The following is an 18822-nucleotide window of genomic DNA, read 5'->3' as shown; positions in this document are numbered from 1 at the left end:
ACACCACCGACACCTCGAAAACCTACTTGACTTCTAAAGTGCAACCTTGCCCTGGCCACCCCACCATCTGTTGCATGCTTGAACCACACTTTCCTCAAAAACTTGCTTTTGCCTCCCTAAAAACCCCATCTTACCCCAAAAACCCCCTGTACACTACCATAACCATTTCCCTAAAAACCCACCCCGCATCTCGAAAATCTTCTACGTGGAATCCCTAGATAAGCATAACTACGCCCACTCCTACTCGATGAACTCCCCACACTCGAGCACCACACAACTCAAGCCATTGTATTTGTGGGGGAATTGGGTTCGCAAGGGGGCTGGCTTGGGTTCGTGAGGGGGTGTGGGTGGCTGTCTGGGAAAAGGAAAGGGTGGGACTCAGGCTGTCGGGGAAGGAGAAATCCAGAGCAAGGAACGATGGGGTAGAGCAGGTTTTTTTTTTCATATATATAACTGAAAAAAATTAAACAAATGACATATCAACATGTTGCAAGCAACGGTAAAGGTTTGTTAAAAGAAGATCCTTGTCAAAGATGAGATTGTTTTGGAATAAATTGAAGATGGGATTGTATTCGAAAGACCGAAAAAACGTGAAATTATTGAGAGATCAAGAGCGAGTAGGAAGAAAGAAAGAGTTTTTAAACTTTAAATTAGACCTGGCAATCCTAACTCGTACTGAATGACATAACTTTTAACCTGAATTGAACCCAAAACAACGAATTGATCTTGGCCAAATAGCCAAAGTGACTTAACCCTAAGTTGACTCGATACCTAAAGTAACTTGACCAGATTTTTACCCGAATTAGACTCGAACAAATCTGATACACAAGCAGCCCTAACTAAAATTACCATAAACCCGAAATGCCCCGAACAAAATAATATGATTTTCACAGTCGATTAAGCCCTAAACCGAACAGCTCATAATTGAAAATAGCCTAAACCAATTCGGCTTGATTTTTGTATCCTATAAGTGTGTAATTTACATATTTTGTAATGTGTAACTGTTATAACAATGGGTGAAAAGATTGTAAATAAACCAACAAACATACTATATGTAAGATTTTTTTTTTTTAATTTTTTTTTTATAATTGTTATTATTCATAAAAAGTTCCACTTGATTAAATTAGGAACATACTCCCTCCTAACAAAAATAATGATCCATTTGGCCAAAATTTTGTATGGTCGAAAGTGTAGAAGCCCAGTATGTTGGAATGATATAAGTGAAACTATGGTACTTGGACCAGAAATGATTGAGGATATGGTGAAGCAGGTCAAGTTGATCCAAGAAAAGATTAAAGCAGCCCAAGATCGACAGAAAAGTTATGCTGATATGAAAAGGAGGGAAGTGGAATATGAAGTAGGAGAGAAGGTTTTGTTAAAGATTTCACCCATGAAAGGTGTGATGAGGTTCGGGAAGAAAGGAAAATTAAGCCCAAAGTACATAGGGCCTTATGAAATCATTCAGAAAGTGGGAAAAGTGGCTTATAAGTTGGATTTGCCTAACGAGCTTGAAAGGGTTCACAATGTGTTCCATGTGAGCCAAATTCGAAAGTATATTCCTGATGTGACACATGTGTTACAACCAGAAACCATTGAGATGGATGAGAATTTGACTTATGAGGAAAGACCGGTAAAGATTCTTGACTCTAAGGTCAGGAGCACAAGGAACAAGGATGTGAGCATTGTGAAAGTATTGTGGTCAAATCAGAAAACTGAAGAGGCTACATGGGAAGCTGAGGCTGATATGAGGAAACGTTACCCAGAACTGTTTGCCTAAGGTTAGTGGTCGAGTTACGGGGACGTAACTCCTTTTAAGGGGGGTAGAGGGCGATAGAGTTTCGCGCGTCAACTTTTCGAGTCATTTTTGAGTTATTTCGAGTCTTATTTGAGTTGAGTTGGAGTCTTGAGTCAAGTTAGGATGTGCATGAACCAATAATTTCAAAATGATGTTCGTTTCTTTTGACCAAGTTTCGGGTCGAAACTTATTTTAAGGGGGGTAGACTGTAATACCCCGTATTTTCATACGTATTTTCCTAATTATTAATTAGGAATTATTTTATAAAAAGGGTATTTTAGTAAATTTATTATTTGGAGCCAAAATAATATTTGAATTTTGGCGCCAAAAGTATTTTGAAAACTAATCATTATTTTGGATAAGATTTATTATCCATTTATCCTATTTTAAAAACCGGATTTATTTATAAATTTCGGATATTTTAATTAAGGCAAAAACTATATTTTATTATTATTTTAATAAGTCCGAAAATATAATTTATTTAGCTAATAATTTCAGATTTTCTTATGTATAAAATCTGATTTTATAAGTTAAATTATTTGGTGAATATTTGGTATTTTATTATTTAATTATTTATTACAATATATATTATTTACACAATTATTTTTAATTCCTTAAAACTAGCAAAATATATTCCTAAATACTAAATAGGAAGGCTGAAAATATGAGCTTAGGAAAGCTCAATAATTTCGGCCATCCCATAAAAGATTTGGTATAATATTTTGGTAATTTGTATTTTTAATTATCTCCCTAAAATCTCCTATTTTCTATAATTCTAATTCTCCATCTTTTTGATATCCAATTATTATATTTTGTTGCCATTCATTCTTCTTAATTATTCCCCAAGCAATTCCAATTTCCTTAATATTTTTCATGACATACATACCTTCCATATTCAATTATACACAATCCCTTCAAATATCAAAACTTTCCTTAAATCTTTGCTTACTTCTCCAAGTAATCTCTTAAACCCTAATTACCATAATTATTCCTACATTTTCCTACCACAATTCATGCACATACTATCCTATAAATACCCCTTCATACCTCTCATATTCTTCACACAAATTCTCTTCTTTTCTTCTCCTCAATTTTACACAAATCATCCCGTCCATCTTTGAAGCCAATTTTCGGGCACTTCTGGTCAGTTTTTGAGGTAGTGACATTTCACAGAAAGTTGTTCCTCTCGAAAAATCCTCGAGGTTAGGCTCAAGAATCACTCAATTCGGAGCTATATTGAAGGAGTTATAGCCTCTGAAAGTTCTGCCTATTATTTCCTGCGCAAATCCAATTCTTTTCTTCTCCTTTTCTTTTATTCAATTATTATTATTATTATTATTATGGGAGATTAATATGAAATTATTATGAGTAGTTTTAATTATATAAAATCATGTTTTAATAATATTCATGTTGAATTAATTTAAGAGGTTCATGTAAATATAGTTGGGAGGGTTTAATTTAATTATTTGTGATTATTTGTTAACCTTATATTGATTAAGGTTATATTTATTTGTAGGGTGTTTTTGATCAAGCTACCTGAGAGTTCTTTTGAAGTGTTGTTGGCTAAGTGGAGATCAAAGTACGTTAGGTGGCTAGATACCTTGAAAGTGATCGATTTGAATAACATGTTTGAATGATGAATTGAATTAAATTGAATTGAATTATGGTTTATGAATTAAAAGTATGTTTAAAGGATTGGTTTTAATAACTAAATTGGATTATTGATTTTTATAACATGTTTTGATTAATTAATTTATTATTCATGTTTAAAAAGGATTGATTTTAAAAGCATGTTGAATTTATTAAAAAGAAGTTTGGATTTTTATTAAAGGTTGAATTATTGGATTTAAAAGAGGATTTATAGAATCGTGGATTTATTATTATTTATGCTTTATAAGCATGTTAGTAATCCCACTATGCGGATTTGGTTTATTGATAAGACTATGGACTTTGTATGACCTAGTCTTTCCTCAAGAATAGCCTTGCAATATAAGGAGACTAGCTTGGGGGGTGTGCACACTTGGGAGAGGAATTGGTTTTAATATAAGGAATTGGTTTTAAATAATTGGAATTGGTTTTATTGATTATTGATATTGGAATTATTGAGAATTGGTTTTAAACCATGAGTTTGGAATTATTGGATTATTTATTGGAAATTGGTTTTAAAGCATGTTTGCGAATAAATTGAGTTTAATTATCTTGCACTTATCGTACTTAGCATATTTTGCTAACCCGTACTTCTTATTTGTTTTGGTTCGCCCTGTTTACCGTAATGGTAAGCAGTGTTGCTTATTTTCAGGTTGGAGTCAATAAATGATGCATTGGAGTCCCGGGATTGGTTTTCACTAAATTAGGAATTTGGTCTTGTATCTATTTTAAGTACTCATAACTTTGGTTACTATTTATGGTTATTATTAATAAAGAAGAGTATTGAAGTTTCCGCTGCAAAGTATTGTTATTTTTAGTAAGTTGAGTAGCCTTGCGTAATCACGCGGCGGTAATACGCCTAAGTCTATCTCTACGGTATAATTATACGTATTATACTAGTATTTCCGTAGAGGGGGATTTGGGGGTGTTACAACTATAACTATGATATTGACACTAACAATATATTTGTTGAAAAAAAAAGAAAAAGAAAAAAAACATAAAACAACATTGATAATTATTAATTCACCAATCCAATCTTGACCAATGTCTCAACCCTAAAAGGAACAACCCGAACTTTTCCCAATCCGAACATGGCTCGATCCAAACTTGACCTAAAGCTCGACCCGATACCTGACCCAACCCAATTTTCTATTGGCCCGAAACCCAAAATGGCCGACCTGACCCAAGTAGATTATCTCTTTACCCAAACTTGAACTGACCCAAAATGAATCAACCCGTACACAACCCAAGACTCAATTGCCAAGTCTACCTATAAAGGTCAAATTTAACTACTCTATAAAAAATTTAGCTTCGGAGTTGTGATGGTTAAATTCAAAGGCAAAATAATAAGAAAATAAAGAGCAGAGCCTTTGTGTCTTCTTCTTTTTCTCTGGGAAGATAGATAAATAGGGGGAAGAGAGGAGAGAAAATGAACGGAAGAGAAGAAAGGAAATATTTTTTAAAAAAAAATAGAGAGAGAGAGAGAGAGAGAGAGAGAGAGAGAGAGAGAGAGTTCTCTTACCCTTGCCTAGCTTGGGTAATAGTGCATTTTCTTAAAAAAATTATTTCTTTTAAGGAATATGTATAATACCTTTTAGGATGTCATAAGTATACATTTAGTATATCATTTTATGAGTTAAAGATTAGATATTAGGGGTGAGCAAATCGTGTACTGAATCAAAATTTTAGAAATTGGACGTGGAATCGGTTAGGACTGGTTCTTAAAATTCGAAATCAACATTGTAACCAATTCAACTTGTTCCTAAAATTTTGGAGCCGAACTTGGAAATACCAGATACTGGTGTCGGGTAAGGTTAACATGTAATTTGTATAGTTGTTGAAAAAGATTACAATGCTAATATTTATTTTGGTCCATTAAAATTTTCAACCGACCTTTATACTTATATTTTTATATGCATAGAACTATTTATTTCTAGGTTTTATACCTTTTCGATTTTACGAACTTGATACATTCAACATACTTTGGTATTTTAAAGACATATATTAATCTATGCCAGGTAATTGGGTCCAAAAAAATTGTCCTTTTGGAAGAAACAATTGCAACCAATTTTCAATTTTATTACCTGGAATTAGATTCATTAGGTCTAATTTGGATTCAATTTTGAACTAGGCAGATTCTATTAGTTTTAGGTGCCTGAAATTTTTGCTCACCCCTATTAGATATACTAAGATATGGAGGGACCCTTAAGCTGATTGTTTTGTTGTTTTAGCTCATGGCCAATTAGATCCCACCTAATTTTTTTTTTATAAAAAAAAATAGAGAATGCATATTACCTCCTAAATTTATTTTTGATAAGTAATTTGCTCAAGATTACAATTTGATAACCTAGTGTGTGAGTTATAGATTTAATCAAATTCTACTAACTAACTTTTAAGAGAGAACTAGGAACCAATTTTATGCGTTAAAAGTAACGACACAATTAAAATAAATGATAAATTTGATAGTGAATACTCAATTATGCAATTATTTATACATAATTAATTTGGCTTTAATTGAAAAAATGAGAAATTGTCATTATTAATCTTGTAATATTGACTTTTTTTTTATCATTGTTAGCAATCATTGTTAGCTCTCTACTTCCCTCCTTTTCTTTTGCGAATCTTACCATTTTTCTTCTAAAACAACTCAACCTCAAACCCTATTTTTTTAACCATTCAAAAACATCTCAAAATTAGGATTCTACCCTGAAGTGGTGAGAAGGATAGAATTGAATCAGTTAAATCGAATCGTACGGTTCTACAAAATTGAAAATTTGGGCTTCAAAATGTTACTAAATGACTAAATATATAATTTTTAGGCAATAAGAATGATAAGTATTTATGATGTTTCTAACATATTATTAAGAATACAAACTTAAAATAGTTTTTGAAATATTTTCATATGCACATCGCTCAAATAATACACTATAAAGTCATAGAATATTGGTGCATGTAACTTAATAGTTCTATCACTAGTGTTCAAGACAATCAAAGGTAAATTATGAACAAATATATGTCTTCAACACTTAGATCTGTTTCCTCTAATATAAAATCCAATGAATGAAAAAGTAGGAATCAAGTTAGTTCAGTTCAAAGAGATAACTAAAGAATGACAACCACAACAAACTTATGTTAGAAAGTGTTTTTTTTTATATGCCCAAATCTAAGCTCGTAAAACTTATGAATCAATTATTCTATACATCCATGAAATTCAATTCAAATGGTTGGATAGAATCTCAAAAGAGCTTTAAATTGGTATTTTGTAAGCTTAATTTCGATTAATATTGAATACGATATGAGCAAAATACTAAATTCGAAGCTAATATCCTTGCACATTTTGGCTATATCATAAAATCTATATAAGATAATAACCAGCTTCTAATTAGGTTTAAAGAAGACTTCAAAAGGTTTCCAACGATATATCATAAGCCCAATTTCAACTTCGGAATCAAATTTATGGGCTTTGGAAAATCAAACTTTTTTGCAGGAGTAGAATCGATAAAATTAGTGTATAATCGGTCCGATTCTACCAAGATACAATTTAATTATGATTTAAATTGTTTGGGTGGATCAAGATTGTAAACTCATGAATCACTATCGGGTATGTGTACCATGACATGTTATAATTTTTCAAAAATTAAATCAAATCCATGTGGGTGTGAAGAGAGAGAAAATAGGTTGCACAACTGCACAAATAATTAAAAGGTAGCTAGAGAAGAAATATAGAAAGAGAGATGAAGGGATTGCTAGAAAGTTTTTCGTTAACTTTTTTTTAAACGTGAGTTTTTGTTAATAGGGCAGCTAAGAGAAAAAAAAATATATGTTTTTTGATTTCTTAGTTCACGAAATTTTGAGCATTCGACCCGCGGAACATGAGGGATCTTTTTATAAGCAAGGAATTGGGTTAAGGTTTGCTCAACACGTACTAAAGAAACTGCGTGTAAGGTTGAAGATTGATGCGCTTGGTGTTGTGGATTATAGTGTCGAGGTGTTGCACACAATCTTGGGAATTGTGTTGGAAATTGTGTCCAATTTCATATGCTAAATGAGTAAAAGTATTTTTAGGATTTCCAAGCGCAAACTTGGGTGTCACGCACGCCTTTTGAGTGCATTCTTAAGAGTCACTCACACCTTTAAGTCTTTAAGCACATCCATTAATATCATGTGTGGCCACTCTTAAACAACACAACACAATATTATTTTAACCTAGGCATTGACTTTTTAACTCGTGAGGTTCAGGTTTAGCACATTTTCAAGCCCTAATTAGTGTTTTAGTTAGTTCCGTTTATTTGTAATGGGTATGTTTAGGTTTTAAGGGAATTTGATTAATTTTTTTCGCATTCCGAAGTCCAGAGGAGCTTGGTTTTGATCTCATTTTCAATCTCAATTCTTTCTTGTCTCATCATATTATCTGGTCGGTTAAGAGCCCTAAAGTAGATGTCTACATAAGCAAGGTTTTTGGTGCTCCTCACAAAATAGATTTGGAAGGGCAAAAATCATCTCTCAATAGAGGAGAGTTGCTTTATAAAGTTGATGAAACCTTACAGTAAGAGGTTAATGTATCCCTGACTGATCATGAGTAATACATGCTGATAACATATATGGAACTATGGAAGCCCTGAATACCGTTTTAAAAGAAGAAAATTCAAAAAAAAAAAAAAAAAGCAGAGAAATAAGGTAACATGTACAGGATGTCAAAAAAATACTAATAAGTTGATAACTAGTCTAAGATTCCCCAGATATACTTCTTGGGCTTGACAGATATCACAAGAAACTCGTAGCTAATAATGCGAAAAACTGTCCCCCAGACCAATCTTATTTTTCCCATTTCCTGTGTAGTACATACCATTGATGAAGCTTAATCTGCTAACGTGTTAAATCAAGACGTGTGTCAAGTTTTTGATAAAAAAGCCTGTGTCTTTGTTTTTCTTCTGTACAAGGTTCATCGACTATGAGAACGGGCAGCATTACCTCCCACAGTTTTTGACTCTGCAGCAAAGTCATGAATGGAGCTCATACTTATCTACTATATCTTAATTACCTAAGCATCTCACCAGAGTTTAAATGCAGCCCACTCAAGACTGGCGATATGCTGTACGGGTTACCATCCCTGTGGAAAGATGGATGCCCAAAAGGCATGGGCCGGTCTGGAATTTGAGGAACTTCAATATCACCTTCCAGCATTTTCAGTGCATCTGAGATTGTAGGTCTTAGTGCGACCATGACATGAGCACACAGAATACCAACACGTACAAATCGTTCCATAATTCCCCTTGGATTCAGCTCCGAGTTATCCCCTTCTCTCAACAAGAATGAGTCAAGAACCTCTTCTGATTTTCCTTCTTTAACCAAAGACCAAGCCCAATCTGTTATTAAAACAGTGGCAGAGGACCCTAAAGCTGACAGATCAAGGGCCCTTCTCCCACACATTATCTCCAAAACAACCACCCCAAAACTGTAGACATCGCTCTTCTCAGTTAGCTGCCCATAAAGTGCATATTCCGGGGCCAAATAGCCATGTGTGCCTGCTACTCTGGTAGTGAGATGAGAATGCCCTTCTTTTATCTCTTTTGCCAATCCAAAATCAGCCACCCTTGCTCGCATATCTGAATCTAAAAGAATGTTCGTAGCCTTGATGTCCCGATGATATATTGCAGGTTTTATTCCATGATGGAGATAAGCTAACCCCCTTGCCACATCCAATATTATGCACTTTCTTTGGGGCCATGTTAAGGATTTTCTGAGTGGCCCACTTTGGTTTGTTGGATTCTGAAAGAGATGGTCATCAAGATTGCCATTCAGCATGTATTCGTAAACAAGATATCTCTGTTTTCCACCATAATCATCAGCATTCACAGTTTCATCAACCATGCAACATCCTTTAAGTGGTACCAAATTTCGATGCCTCAGGTTGCTTATAATCTCAACCTCATTTTGAAAATCAGAATCCCTTTCAAAATTGGGTTCAGTAAGCCTCTTGACCGCAACTATTGTCCCATCTGGTAAGGTTCCTTTGTAAACCATCCCAAAACCACCACGCCCAATAAAATTCTTCTGCGAGAAGTTGTTAGTTGCCCTCTCAAGGTCTTCAATTTTAAACCATATTGCACCAGTGTTAGGCCGCATTCTAGGTCTACTTTCTTGATTTGCATCAACTTCCATCTTATATTTCTCCTTCTGCTGTTTCTTGTAATACCAAAAGTACAAACCTAAGAGGCAAATTACTAAAAACACTGCAGTAGCAGCACCAATTAATCCCAGATGCAGCTTCAAATGTCTCACACCATGAGACCCAGCTGAAGGAAGTAATTGAAGCTGAAAAACACATGAAGTTGTCCCAGCATTTTCAGGGCCTAGTTTATTGATTATCCCAGCAACATAAAGAATAGTGAAGTAAAAGCAATCTCGAGCATGTGAACTGTTCCCATCAATGGCAATCAACTGATTTTGGATTCTCGTACCAGCAGCATAGCAGGTTTCACAGGCAGTGAGATCAGAGAGGTCAGATCCACAAACTTGATCTAAAGAATTATCACTTCCAAGCTCATCAGTCCAATTTCGGATGGTAACAATGCCAGCACAAACATAAGGAGTGATCACAAATTGCTTAGGATCAAAACACTGAGAGGTCAAATTTGGGGCTAGAGACATAGAATCAAGCTTGGATTGGAAATCCGAAAGGCAAGATACTGAAGTCGGATAATCTCGAAATCCAAAGAGGGAAGTCTGATTAAGATTATGGGCAAGAGCTATTCCCATTAAACTCAAAAGGGCTTGACAACAACCTGTTCTTGGATTATTTCCTGAACTATTACCATGGCACGCCGACGTATTCCAAGGGAGTTTTACAACATAGTCTAGATCCACTGGACACTTTGTTACATTTTTTGAACCCAAAATTGTGCAGAAATATGAACAACCAACTAAAATCAAAATCAGTAATACCCACTTCATTTCTCCAGATAATCAAAATCCCAATTGCCCACTATCAAAGTCCAATAATAATTCCCAAAACCCACTTCATTTCTCTTTCATATGTCTTTCAATTTCAGCTTCAATACCTAATTTTTGTTAACAAAATACCAAAATAAGCATAACCCAGAAAAAAATTCTCTACTATAATTAACACCCAATATCCACAATTCTAATTAGGAAACAACAACAAAAATCATAACCAAAAAAACCAACTTTACTGATTCTGAGCATAAGCTAATGCAACAATAATTCAACAGCAAAAAAAGCTCATAATCCAGCAGTTTAAATCAACAAAAAAACATAAAAATTGGTCAAAATTAAGATGATTTACCTTTAAAAGGCTCCATTAGATTGCAGAATTTGTAAGCTAATTTGTGGAGAAGGTAAAGTCAAGAGTGGCAGTTAAAGCATTGAGCTAAGGAGTCGTAACAAAGTTGTTAATTTCTAAAATGTTGTCAAAACTTTCCCAAATTTTTCAGAAGTGGGTTGAGCTGACGTTTTTGTGTTATTAATAATTAATTAATATTGTTGCAATTGCTGATTGTTGTTGGCGTAAGAAAAATGTGCAACAGTAGCTTAGCTTATTATTACCGTTGGATGCAAGGTTTCAACAGGTAAGATCTAAGATGTAATTAATCATATGGAGTAGGAGCCGCCGGTCAACTTATTGACTTTCTAATGTATCGCGATGTGAGAGACTAGAGGCCACCCCCATTTATTATTGTGATGAGAGGTGTTATAATGTTAAATACACCCGGATGTATCGTACATCTACGGAGTATAAGTATTTGCTCTTATTTTGATGAATAAGTATAGGCCTATATCTAGTAGGAAAAATTGGCTGCAACAACACCAACTATGACAAAGGTGCGTGTAGCAGCACAACCTTTTAAGGGTGCGGTTTACAGCACAAACTATGTAATTGGGTGCACATATTAGCATAAATGACACTAATGAACTAAGGTTGCATGGAAAAAAGTGGAATCTTTATTATTTTATATAATTGTTTAAACATTATTTAAACATATATGATTTTCCATCATGCGTAACTAAATTAGCCTTACCTTTTTTTTTTTTTTTTTTTTTTTTTCATTTAAGCATTTCTTGACCTCCACCATTATATTAAGCGGATTCCTTAAAAAAAAAATTGTGCTATTATTTTCCTTTGTTCGCTTCTCCAATTACTATTTCTAATATCGATCTCACATGATTGACTTAGTTTCCTATCCCTTTCCACCTAGTTAAATACTAAATTGATAAATAAAATAAAAAATAAAAAATAAAATCATTTAAATACCTTTATTCTACAAGATTTCAGGATACATAGGTAACTTTCTAAATACTAATATCAAAACCCACAAAGTGATTTCAAATACTTAATTCAAAAAATAATTTTAGAGTTGGATTTTAGGATATGTCAAATTGATTTTTTTGTTTTTGATGTACAACACTTAAATTGTGGAGGTTAAGAGAGAATTAATTTAAAGGGAAAAAATTAATTATAATGGAAGAGGAAACTAAGTCAATCATCACATGAGATGTAAAAAAAGTAATTGAAGAAACAAACGATAGAAAATAATGGCGAAAACTTTTTGAAATAATTCAATTTAATGGTTATTTAATTACATGTGATGGAAAATGGAAAATTAAGTAGAATGAAATTAATCAAAAATATTTTTAAACAAAAAGGCATTAAAAATATTTAAGATTTCACTTTTAGAAGAAATCTACATTTTGCCAATGTCATTTATGTTGTTATGTGCACCCAAGTGCATAGTTTGTGATGTTGAGTGCACCCTTGAAAGGTTGTGCTGCTACACGCACCTTTGTCATAGTTGGTGTTGTTGCGGCCAATTTTTCCTATCTAGTATGGTCTATACCAAGTTCTTTATTTTATATTATGATTATTTCAGCGAGATTTTTGATGAAGAAAGAGGGAAAGAGAAAAGTGCGTACTTTTTATTTTATTTTATTTTATTTTTTATTATAATGTTATTATTAATTTTATACTGTTATTATTGATTTTTAATTTTTATGTCCCTTGGTATGGACCATACCCAGTAGCGGCCCATCGCGCTTCCATTTTGATGATTGTACGTACACATGGGTGTATTTAACAAATTCTAATTTATATTAGGTGGCAATATACTACCTCCTATTTTTATTAGTTGTAATTTTGAGATATTATTTGTGAGATATAAAATATTCTAGAGTTGCAGCTAATAAATATCGGAGCTAGTAAATTTTTTATTTTTATTTTTTTTGCAACCTTTTATTTTAAATATAATTAAATAAAAATTTAATATTTGTTATGATATATTTGTGGATGCCCATTAATTTTATTATTCCGGAACTTTCTAGACCTTAGGATTTATTATTCTCCAAACAAACCCTATCAATTGTAATACTACCTCCGATTTTTATTATTTGCAACTTTGGTATATTTTATATCTCACAAATAATACCCCAAAGTTACAAATAATAAAAATCGTAGGTAGTATATATATTTGTATACCTCCATCATATGAAATATAGAATGAATACACATTTTATTCTATCTCAATCTCATTATTTCTCTCTATTTCTCAACACGTTATCAACACCAAAACTTTTTACGTTGAAAGTTAGAGATTAAATTGATAGACCTTTGCGTTAAACAATTGATTGAGGATGGTGTGAGCAAGTCAACATAATAATTGAAGGGAATTTAAATTCCTTAAGGAAACATTTTGCGTGAGAGTGGACTACGGCGAGTCCAGCCTCAACAACAAAAGCCCAATCAAAAAAGCACGGTATGATTTTTAGGTATATGATGAAATAAGTTTTCACATAGTGGGTATATGGTGAATTTTTAAAATCCCATAAACGGAGTGCAACATCCATTAACAAAAAAGACATTTGTGTGGTATTGTGTAAACACTGAATGGTATATGGTGAATTTGAAAAATGTTGGTGGTATTTGGTGAATTATGTTAAAACCAGGGGTATTTCATGAAAAATCGTATTCTAATTTACTTTGTATATTTTCATTTCATTATATTATTTTATTTGTCTTTGTCAATCCCTCATCTTTGGTTGTATGTTTAGGTGGTTGTTCGAGACGAGAAACTAATCATTTTAAGCTAAGGTTGAAAGCACAAGCTCCACCTTATTGTCGTTGATGCTGCCCCTTAGCCACTTAAACATCACCACCCCATCTTCCATATCCATCCTCCAACAGCTACTCGCCCACCTTACAACCATCATCACCGACACTATAACAGCCCACCTCGCACCTCACGCCTAGCCATTAACGCCAAGTAGTAGCTGTAACACCCCAATAACTCTCCCTTTTCCAAACTGATGAAAGTCATTTATGGCACTCATTTAGTTCTGTTTAGGGTGGAATTCATGTTTTTATTTGTCTCTTTTCCTTAGTTTTCCTTTAATTTTGTTCTTTATTTTCTTAGTTTGCATTTCTCTTGGTTGATTTTCTATCTTTATGCATTTCTTGGTTTATTTTGACTTTTTCTCTTTTATTTGCTTGTTTTCGTTTATTATTCAGGTTGAGATTGTGATCTAAGGATTCTCGAGTCTCCTTCCCTCATTTCACATCATTATGGATGCCTCTTGCTTGCCATTTGGAGCTCAAGTTTGAAGAAACACAAGGTGCAAGTTTATGAGTTGGTGCACTCATGCGGTGGGGGTACCATTTTTGGTGTTGAACCCACCGTGGAGGCCATTTCAAGACTGCATACCTTAGTGTTCATCAACATCACCAAGTGGAGTGCACGGGGATGAGCATCATCGAAGAAGGGGGAAGGAGTGCTGATTAGTGTCATTTATGGCACTCATTTGGCTTCTTTTAGGATGATTTTCATGCTATTCTATAGCTCTTTTCCTTAGTTTTGTTCTTTATTTCTTTAGCTTGTGCTTTCCTTAGTTAGTTTTCTTTCTTTGTGCATTTCTTTGTTTATTTGTTCTTTTTCGCTTTTATTTGCTAGCTTTCGTTTGTTTTCAGGTTATGATCGTGTTTCCAAGGATTCCCAAGCCTTCCCCTCATACTTCTCATCAATTTGGATGCCTCATTTTCGTCTTTTCGCACAAGGGTGGTGCGGCCGCGCCTACCAAAGCCCCTGTTCCGTACCCTTTTTCCCGCGGCCGCACCTTTTCCTTGATGCGACCGCACCTTCCGGGGTTTCTTTTGGGACGATCTAACTACTTCTTCTTTTGTATCTTTCCTATATATAGTCTTTCCTTCTATTTTTAGAGAGAGAATAATTAGAATATAATTAGAATTAGTTTTTGATCAAATTAGAGAGATTTTTGTAGAGAGAAACTCTAGGTTTTAGTGAGAGAAATTCATGGTGGATTGTTGATGATTGAAGCTTTCTTTAATTCCTTTGATCTTTGATCAAGATTTTAAGATTTTCTTTTCTTTAATTCAATCTTTAGTTTGATCTTTAGTTTGATTTCAATTGCTTTGTTGAATGTTCAAGTTTGATTGAAGTTTGATTGATTTGTGATTTAATTTAAGTTTGTTCAATTTGATCATGATGAATTTGTTGTTTAGCTTTGTTTTGATCTTGATTTCTATGGATTGTGAGTAGTTAGATTGCTAGGGTAATGGTGAAGCATGTATGAGTAATGGATTAATGCTAATTGGGGACAATTGATGGAGTTGATGATGTGATTAAATTTGGTTGATGATCATGTGCATGTGTGTGATTAATTAAAGAGTAGCTAACTTTGATTGTTGCAATAGATTGCATTGTAAGTTCACATTGATACGGATCATTGATTTGTGGCTTGCATTTACACGATTGAGGTGTCTTGTGATATTTCCTAGCTAGAGTTTATCGTAGTTGACGCTAGTTAGACCTCTAGGAGAATAAGCTTGATATGCTCTATTGGTTGCATGGTTGATCTTCCCTCACATTGCTTGACTTAGCCAATTTGACCTCCCAATTAGTTGATTCCATTATGACTACATGTGGATCCTAGCCCTAGTGCTTATTACATTTGATTTCTTCTCGTTTATTAGTTGTCCTTTGTCCTAGCATAGAATTCACACCTTATCTAGACTTCGGAATAGCTTTACCATAGACATTAGACAATAGCCCACCATTCCTTTGGGTTCGACCCTCGACTTACCGTTATACTTGTGTAGGGGTGTGTTGAGTGTTTATAAATATTGTTTGACCTTGGGTAGGGGTTAGCCTCAACGACCTAGCTTCGACCCTCGTCAAAATGGCGCCGTTGCCGGGGAATGGTGTCGTGATTGTATATTGTTGTTGAGTCTATTCCACTCAATTCAATAACACAAAAAGATTTTCCTTTAGGGTACACTTGTAGCCGTGCTACTAATAATTTTGTTTGAGACTGTTTGTGCATGTTAACATGGGAGAAGCTCATAGGATCACATAGAAAGAGTTGGGCACTCCGGGTGCTTACAAGTATGAGAGCGGGATTGCTCCTTTATTGATTCCGGATGGTGCCTTTGAAATCAAGCCGGCAATGATCACCTTGATCGAAAGGAAACAATATGGTGGCACAAAAAGTGAAAATCCTCTCAACCATCTCAAGGATTTTGAGACGTATTGTAATACAATTATGGTAGCCAGAGTTGCTCAAGAGTATATAAGGCTCAAGTTGTTTCCCTTTTCTCTCTTAGGGACAGCTTTAGAGTGGTTGGAGAAGGAGGTAAAGCCAAGGTCCCTTAGGACGTGGGATGAAGTCACAAAAGCTTTCTTGTCTCGCTTTTACCCACAAAAAATGACGGCGGAGGCTAGAGCCTTAATCCAAAGTTTCAAGCAATTGCCTAGAGAGAATCTCTATGAAGCATGGGAGAGGTACAAGGATTACCAAAGGGAATTCCCTCACCACGGAATTCCAACCTATCAAGTCATACAAATTTTCTATGGTGGTTTGAGCTCTCAAGGTAGATCGAGCCTTGATGCCAGAGCTGGACGACCGATTATGAACAAAATGGAAAAAGAGGTTGTGGATGTAATAGATGATGTGGTAAGGAACTACATGGATTGGCATGATGTAGAGAGGGAATCGACTAGCACAAGTGGCTCAATCGATCAATCTAATGTCGTCAACAATTTCTCCACATTTGTAATACCCCGTATTTTTAATGTATTTTATAAATTATTTATTTAATTATAAAATATATTTTGGGTCAAGCCATTTTAATTATTGGATTATAGATAAAGCAAGTATTTATATTTGGGTCAACAAGTATTTAATCCAAATGTAGTCCATCTTTCTTATGAACCCAATCATCCTATTTTTACTTTTGGGCTACCTATTTCATCATTTAAAGTCCATTATTTTTATGAAGCCCAAACCTACCCTAACCTACTCTACACTATAAATACTCCATTTATCCCCAAAAATTTCCCACACAAAAAGGTTAGTCTTATTTTCTATCTCCTCTTGTTTTAATTATTGTTCTAACAATTCATAATTTGGGTTTTTGATTTAAATTGTTTAAATAAGATTAGTATGTTTGGTAATTGTATTTTAATGATTAAAGATTGTAAATTTTAAATAATAAAGTGTTTTATTTTCAGATTTCATAAAATTATAAGTTAGGGTTTTAAAGTTATTAAAGACTTGATTTTTAGGGTTTTTATGAATAATTGATTTAGGGCTTTTATAGTAAAAATATTTTGGAAATTTTGGTGATTATAACTACTAATTAGTTTAACTTAATTCCAGATTATTTTGAACACGTAGATTCGTGTTTTAATTTTTAGATTTCCGTTCGTTAATATTAATCCCGTATTAATCCCGATCAGGTTCTAAACTCATCCAATTTTGACAAAAACGTAGTGTTTTCCATGTGGAAACAACTTTTTAAGAAAGAATCACTACCTATGGTAGTGTGCACTACCCTCTCGTGGCCAAATTCAGCCTTTAAATATGATTTTCGGGCAGTTTTTGGTTTTTAACGAAGTTTTTTTTATTGCTTTAAATTTTATCCTTGAGTTTAAAGGGTAAGAGATAATTTAATTTTTCTGTGGATAATTTAAGTATAAAGATGTACTTTGATGAAGTTTTTAAAAGGGGTTTTTGATTAGTTTAAAATGTTGGAATTTTATTTAAAGTAGTATAATTGTGATTTTAATAAAAGGGTGTAATTACCTATTAAAAAGGAGTTTAATTAGGGGTTTTTAAATAATTTTCAGATTATTTTAAATAGTTTAAAGTGAGTTTAAGTTGCTGGAAATTGTGTATACAAGGGTAATTAATTTAGTATTATTGTCCCTTTATGTAGGAGACTTGATTCGGGAATTGTTGTAGTGTTTTCGGCCACTTTAAGGGCTTTATTGAGGTACGTTCGCGTACTTAGCATATTTTGATGATGTAGAATCATGCTAGGCTTGATTTCAATCAATTACAAGTAGTATCATGCTAAGATTTATGAATTGAATTGTGAATTATTGGTGTTGGTGATTGAATTGTGAAGCATGAATTATTTGTGATGGTTTATGGATTGGAAAATTATAATTTGGCATGATTATATGGACTACATTTTTATTTATGGCATGTTGGAGTGCATGTTTAATTAAAGTACATGTTTAATTTGGCTTGGAATATTGGAAAGGAATTTTATTATGGTTCATATAATTTTTATTGATGCTTTAAGCATGAGAAAGGAACTATATAAGTGTCTATGTACACAAGGAATAAATTGTATGTTGGTGCCTTTGTGCAATTAAGGTGTTTTTAACACCGAGGGATAGGATTTTTAGCGCTTTATGCGTTTAAGGTGTCTTTGACACTGAGGTAGAATTAAAAAGGGTTCAACATTAAATAATATGTGGTCACTAATTATTCAAGAGTTAAATTGGTATGTTTGGTTGATTCAATAGTTATTGTTGATTGATTTATTATGCTTTGAAAGTCATCACCAAGTCTAATAATCTGTAAAAAACGTAAAGTGAAAGAGATTACGCACCAAAACTCTTGGAACGTATATACCTTGAGTATGAACATATGGGGGGAGTTATGTGACTTTATATTTGATCATAACTTCTAACGGAGTACAGGACGTTGTATATTCCTTTTTATTGTTATTATGCGCTGGAATTCCGCCACCTATGTGTGGCACAGGTTTGTCGCTGGCACGGTTAGCTCCCGTGTCAGTTAACCTCAATTTATTTGGGGGAGGTATAGTTGGAAACCCGTTTGATGCGTACTCAGCGCTAAATGAATTATTTAGTGTCTAGTTAAAGTGTCTTTTTGATTGTTGTGTGTGCTTGTAAACAGGTGCATTGAGGTAAGTATGTGTTGATAGGTATAAGCATGTTAGTGTGTTTAATTACGCTTATGTACTTGGCTTTGCTGATTGTTTGTGTTTGTGTGTTTGGCCATGTCTTTATCTTGGCCCTATGATGACCCATTTTTAATGG

General features: G+C 33.8%; 1 non-coding gene and 1 pseudogene across 2 annotated transcripts; both read right to left on the bottom strand.

Moving 5' to 3' along the window:
• Positions 1-8227: 8227 nt before the first annotated feature.
• Positions 8228-10911, bottom strand: LOC145601539 (putative receptor-like protein kinase At1g11050 pseudogene; annotated as a pseudogene). The gene is made up of 2 exons (XR_014104415.1): positions 10749-10911; positions 8228-10503 (listed from the first exon to the last, which is right to left on the bottom strand). The product of XR_014104415.1 is annotated as a putative receptor-like protein kinase At1g11050 pseudogene (transcript).
• A 5270-nt stretch (positions 10912-16181) lies between these two features.
• Positions 16182-16287, bottom strand: LOC145603293 (small nucleolar RNA R71). The gene has a single exon (XR_014104810.1). It is a non-coding gene; the product is annotated as a small nucleolar RNA R71 (small nucleolar RNA).
• Between the last annotated feature and the right edge of the window lie 2535 nt (positions 16288-18822).

This window comes from Chenopodium album, chromosome 21, assembly GCF_948465745.1.
Source record: "Chenopodium album chromosome 21, dcCheAlbu1.1, whole genome shotgun sequence".
In the NCBI taxonomy this organism is placed as follows: Eukaryota; Viridiplantae; Streptophyta; class Magnoliopsida; order Caryophyllales; family Amaranthaceae; genus Chenopodium; species Chenopodium album.
The sequence above is the reverse complement of the archived record's forward strand: the minus strand, read 5'-3'. Positions and strand labels throughout refer to the sequence as shown.